General features: G+C 43.1%; 1 pseudogene; it reads left to right on the top strand.

Moving 5' to 3' along the window:
* Window positions 1-5,707: 5,707 nt before the first annotated feature.
* Window positions 5,708-5,759, top strand: LOC112235402 (annotated as a pseudogene).
* The last annotated feature ends 788 nt before the right edge of the window (window positions 5,760-6,547 follow it).

Raw genomic sequence — 6,547 nt, 5'->3', positions numbered from 1 at the left:
CTCTGGATTAAGAAAGCAGAGGGAGTTAGGGAGAGCTCTGTTAAAGTCTTCGCTTTTCTCCTTTCAAAGATTCACATTTTTACCATTCCGAAGTTTAACAGTGCTTCTACTTCTGCTGTGTGGTAGAACTGAATGTAACCCGACCAGAGTCAGACTGTAAAGTAGGGGTCTCCCCCCTACTAGAGCAGGTCTCTCCAACTCTGGTCTTGGACAGCTACTGGAGACCATCAATAGTTGATGATTTGAAACAGGTGTGTTAGTTCTGGCATAGCCTCTTGTGACATATGAATTGAATGGCTGCTGTGTGTGCACACAAGATTTGGCTGTTGAGGCTAAGATTAGTGCCGGGATGGAATAAAAAGCCTGCCCAGTCTCTCTCCAGGACAAGATCCATGCTGTAGAGTGTCCTATATGAGCTGTGACTCAATGTAAATATTGAACCGTTATAAAAGGGGAGGTGTTGTTGCAGTAACCATAGAAACAGAATTACTAGAATGGACATTCCCATTCAAGTCAATGTTCCGTGATAGGTGAGAGGCGTATTTAGGGAAGACAAGCAGGATGTTCAACATTCCAATAATTATATTTTTGTGGTGGTAACCTTTGACCTTTTGAATGAGTGAGGCCTCAAGAATATGATCATAGATACATCCAATAATCATTGAAGCATGGGAGGAGGCAATATGTGTTATGACATGTACTGGAACAAAATGGCATTATCATTTAATGGTTCCCTCAACATAAGCGTGTTCACTGTATGTTTTTCAAATGCATTACATTTGATGTAATAATTTCACAGTTCTGCTCCGAGAGGATTCAAATTGAAAGGTTAATGTTATGCTTGGAAACCCTCACTATCTGTATAGCCTCAAAACCCATCCTTCTCTCACATACCATGTTGTACATCTCAGTGAAATGTATTTTCAGACATGCAACAACAAGCAAGGGAAATGAAGAGTGTTTAATTTGTCCATTGTAGGTCTATGAAACCATGTACATTTTCAGGATCATGGACGTTTGAAAAAGGTGTAGCTTTGTGTATCAAATGTAGTTTACCATTTCTAGCTTTTGTGATGCTGCCATGTTGTATCTATAAGTCTCAAGCTTTAACAGTTGACTTTCAAGCATAGAAGGTGGCTACATTTGGAATATTGAGTGGGATAGTAGTTATTTGGGTAAGAGTGGAAGTTTGTAATGATCCGCGTTAAAAACAAGGCAGGATTATGAAGAATTAAACTTCCGTGCAGGGCGGCAAATTGATGAGGGTGGCATTTTCCGAGCTAAACTGACCAAGATGCAACTCCAACAGCACATAGCAGCTCACATTATTCTGCCTAAAAATAATGATAACTTCTCTCACCCATTGGCATATGGGCTATTTAGGTGAGCGCTGATGCCTCCCCATTATAAGCTGTTCTGCAGGGGCGCTAAATATTTAGCTTATCCATGTCCAGTTGCCACGTACCTCCACCAATGATCCGTCAAAGTCATCTAACATAAATAATGAATCCTATAGGCCTACAATAGAAAGAGTAGTAGCCTACAGTATGTCTTTTTTCTGTAGCCAATCAGACTGGAGACCAAATTTATGATAATGTAATGAGACAGACAGTTTTTACATCACGCACTTGTCTCTGATCAAATAGACTAAATCAGTGTTCCCCAACTGGCGGCCCGACAAATTATTTGCAATTATTGTTTCGGCCCCCATACCATCCGTTTAATTGATGATTTCTGGCCTAGATGGTGTCCTATCAAATAAAAATGCACTTCGATGGAAGTATGACTTAGCATGTTAACAAACACCATATCATAAAAACAGGACAGGTCAAAATGACATGGACAATATGGAATGAAATTAGGTTACCCACGACTGGTTTCCGGGAGTTTCACTCTGTGCTAAATTGTCATGATAATCAGTGGTCTCAAGTTTGTATTTTGGATGAGCAGATCATACCGAAGACGATAATACTTCTGCATTTCCTGCTGTATAAACACATTGATTCTCATTGCAAATAGGGTCAAGATAACTCCTGATAAATGTGGGTAGCTGATATTCAGGTCTTAAATAGCCAAATTGATTAGTCTTAAGCCTTTGTCAGGAATCACAACTAATAAAGCCAATGCAAAAGCATGTTTTACAAACTGTACCACCTTGATGGGCATTCATAAAATTGCTTTGTTTGCTGACATTATACACTATACCTGTTTTGCAGTGATTTTTTTGTCTTGCCTAGGGTGGCAGAGCATCCAAGACTGGGCTTAGTTCAAAGTATTTATTTTCTTTGGTTTTAGACATATCCATCTGAACTTTGTGGTTGAGTTGTGCCACAGGAGACTACAGAGAAAAGGGAAAATACAATAAAACATTTCCATTGTGAAATCACGATAGGGCTCCAAATACATCACCTTGTTCAAAGTTGACAAAACTGTTGGTAAGGGCACAAAAGTTCAAACTTCTTTTCCAGTTTAGTGTGTGTGTGTGTGTGTGTGTGTGTGTGTGTGTGTGTGTGTGTGTGTGTGTGTGTGTGTGTGTGTGTGTGTGTGTGTGTGTGTGTGTGTGTGTGTGTGTGTGTGTGTGTGTGTGTGTGTGTGTATTTTCCCCATCTAATGGTGCTCACCACAAGCCATTATTCTTCTTCCAGTGGAAGAGTCTCTTCATCGCAGTTTACTCTGAACACCACAATTCAAAGAAGGCCTCATCCTGGCTTACAAAAACTCACAACAGCCTGGTTCAAATAGGACATTCTTAACATTTGTCTATATGACTTTGGAGGTTTACAGTTCTAGGTAATTCAACTGTAATAGGGTGAATTGGGGGAGTTGAATTGTTTTCTCATCATGTTGAGACAGAAAAGGCCTGGGGAGGAAGACATATGCGCCTGTAGCTTCCTAAACTCCATAAGCCCTAAATTGACCCACTATGGCATTTTTTTTCCTACAAGAGCTTTATGTCATTATCACCCTGTGTTGTCCACCTTTATAATGTTCGATTTTAGCTTTGTACCAAACTTCAACAAATATCGTTTTGTATGGTAGCTCAAGGCTTCCGCCTCAGAATTCTGATGGAATGCTTTGGAATGTTTGGAACAGACATATCAGTAGGATAAGTATGTCTACTACGACCACATCTAAATATTTATGTCTGTCAAAATGTTGCCAAAATAAGACTTTCCCCTTCTATGACAGGGAAAACTGAAGGAATAGTGACTTGTAAATTAACACCACCCAGTGGTAGTAGGAAGTAGTGAACAAACGCAAGATCAAACAATGCCACTGTCCAAGCTTCTTTCAAGATACCGCATCTCATTACAGTGATGAAGTTGAGTGAGTCTGCTCAGCCTAACCCCTCTCTCTCACTATTTAGCCTACAGTGTGCCCATAGGAGTAAAGCAGGAAATAAATGCAGGAAGTTTAGCATTCAGATTGCCATGGTTGAGGGGCGTTGGCCCTTCTAGTTATTCTATTTCTATGGTGTTACATGATTTAACAGGATCCTGAAATATTACCTGTCAGAAGATGTTCTCTGGCCAGATCTGATAGAATACATCTTAAGAGGCACTTCCAGCCCAGTTGTCTGTGCCCTACAAACGTTCCAGGGCATACTGCCAACCGTGACTTTCTTTGATACTTCATTTATCACTGTTAAGTCAATATGTAATTTCACAAATTATTATTGTAATACACTGTACATCCCACAAATGGCTACCCTCCATCTTATGTCTGTTGAATTAAAAGCACATTCCTAACCATTCATTTATATTCTCTAATACCCTCTCCTTCTTAGAGGTGTACATACTACAGTACACTAAATAGGGCCACCCATAGTGGAACCATTGATTATGTGGATTGATTGGTTGTCCTGCTCTCAGACACTGAGTGGTGATGAAAGAAGTTCTCCCTGCGGAAGATAATGTGGATGGATTGGGACCAGAGTGATGCAGTGGTACTTATACTGGATGATACAGCAGAGTCTGAGAGCTGGAACACAACACCGTCGGGAGACAGATAACTAACTCCCCACAGTCAATTTAACATGTGACCAGAGTGGAGGTGGTCAGGCTGGTAAAGACCAAAGTGGAGGTGGTCAGGCTGGTAAATCCCAAGGGGATGTGGTCAGGCTGGTAAAGACCAGAGTGGAGGTGGTCAGGCTGCTAAAGCCCAGGAGGATGTGGTCAGACTGGTAAAGACCAGAGTGGAGGTGGTCAGGCTGCTAAAGACCAGAGTGGAGGTGGTCAGGCTGATAAAGACCAGAGTGGAGGTGGTCAGGCTGGTAAAGACCAGAGTGGAGGTAGTCAGGCTGGTAAAGACCAGAGTGGAGGTGGTCAGGCTGGTAAAGACCAGAGTGGAGGTGGTCAGGCTGGTAAAGACCAGAGTGGAGGTGGTCAGGCTGCTAAAGCCCAGAGTGGAGGTGGTCAGGCTGGTAAAGACCAGAGTGGAGGTAGTCAGGCTGGTAAAGACCAGAGTGGAGGTGGTCAGGCTGGTAAAGACCAGAGTGGAGGTGGTCAGGCTGGTAAAGACCAGAGTGGAGGTGGTCAGGCTGCTAAAGCCCAGAGTGGAGGTGGTCAGGCTGGTAAAGACCAGAGTGGAGGTGGTCAGGCTGGTAAAGACCTGAGTGGAGGTGGTCAGGCTGGTAAAGACCAGAGTGGAGGTGGTCAGGCTGCTAAAGACCAGAGTGGAGTTGGTCAGGCTGGTCAAGACCAGAGTGGAGGTGGTCAGGCTGGTAAAGACCAGAGTGGATGTGGTAAGGCTGGTAAAGACCAGAGTGGAGGTGGTCAGGCTGCTAAAGCCCAGAGTGGAGGTGGTCAGGCTGGTAAAGACCAGAGTGGAGGTAGTCAGGCTGGTAAAGACCAGAGTGGAGGTGGTCAGGCTGCTAAAGACCAGAGTGGAGGCGGTCAGGCTGCTAAAGCCCAGAGTGGAGGTGGTCAGGCTGGTAAAGACCAGAGTGGAGGTAGTCAGGCTGGTAAAGACCAGAGTGGAGGTGGTCAGGCTGGTAAAGACCTGAGTGGAGGTGGTCAGGCTGGTAAAGACCAGAGTGGAGGTGGTCAGGCTGCTAAAGCCCAGAGGGGATGTGGTCAGGCTGGTAAAGGCCAGAGGGGATGTGGTCAGGCTGGTAAAGCCCAGAGGGGATGTGGTCAGGCTGGTAAAGCCCAGAGGGGATGTGGTCAGGCTGGTAAAGCCCAGAGGGGATGTGGTGAGGCTGGTAAAGACCAGATGGGAGGTGGTCAGGCTGGTAAAGACCAGAGGGGATGCGGTCAGGCTGGTAAAGCCCAGAGGGGATGTGGTCAGGCTGGTAAAGACCAGAGGGGATGTGGTCAGGCTGGTAAAGCCCAGAGGGGATGTGGTCAGGCTGGTAAAGACCAGAGTGGAACAGTCCAGGTACTATAGAGTTTATCTCAAATGGCAGCCTATATTCCCTTAGCAGTGCACTATTTTTGACCAGGGCCCATAGAGATCTTTGCACTATAAAAGGAATAGGGTGCCATTTGGGAAGCATCCTAAGTAATTAACCTGGGCCTCAGACTCCCCATCAATTACAGCTGATATCTGTTCATTAGGAGCCACTGAAGCTGAGCACTCTCTACTTGACTGTTATTTTAGCAGGTGACTCACCCCACATGAAAACATATTACAATTTACTATAGTCTAGTACATTACTGTAGTATACTGTAAGTGATGAGATATCCGTTCCTACAAGGTCATGAAAAAATGGCTCTTTTAGTATTTCTCCAGTAGGTTTACTGAAGGAGAAAGCCTCCACTTCTATGTCAAAGATAATAAAATAAAAACAATAAGGTAAATACTACAGTTCTCTCTGCAAATACACTACAGTAAATGCTACAGTATACTACAATCCTAAAAATAATACATTAATTATTATAGTATATACTACAGTTTTATTTTACTACTCTATTTATACTATAGTTAACTGTAAATACTACAGTATTCACTGTAGTGTTTTTGCTGACTTTAGTCTGCAAAAACATTACAGTGTATATTCTACAGTAAAGTCTGCAAAAACCCTACAGGGAATACTATAGTATTTATACCGTAGTATACTATAGTATTTTTTCATGAGGGACAAGTGGATAGTGATGGCTGGATAGGGAAGTGCGTGGGTACATGCTGTGTTTATGGTTGAATAATGTACGAGAGCTTTGTTTGTTTGAGTATTCTCTCTCTGTGCAAATCTGTTGACTGTTTTCCCCTATTTAGAGCTATTCAGCTGATTTTGTCCCTGCTCACTCAATTTGAGTAGAAAAACATGAACTCAAAAGCTGTTTACCAAGTACTGCATGCAAAGGAGGATATACATGTTTAAAACAGAACAGGGCTTGCTTGCCTCCGAAAACGCTGTTTTGGGAAGTGGATCTTTTCTTCTTAAGGTTTGGTTTATTGGTTTGTTTCCCCACTTTCAGACAGCCTCACTCCGAGTACCGATTCTCTATTTTAAAGAACCACAGATGGAATCAACTTGACCTAGCATCAGGGCCTTCACCAGAATTTCATAACATTCTGGGCTCAGTCCTGAATACCAGGAGCTGAG

Source organism: Oncorhynchus tshawytscha, linkage group LG21 (assembly GCF_018296145.1).
Source record: "Oncorhynchus tshawytscha isolate Ot180627B linkage group LG21, Otsh_v2.0, whole genome shotgun sequence".
Taxonomy (NCBI): Eukaryota; Metazoa; Chordata; class Actinopteri; order Salmoniformes; family Salmonidae; genus Oncorhynchus; species Oncorhynchus tshawytscha.
The sequence above is the reverse complement of the archived record's forward strand: the minus strand, read 5'-3'. Positions and strand labels throughout refer to the sequence as shown.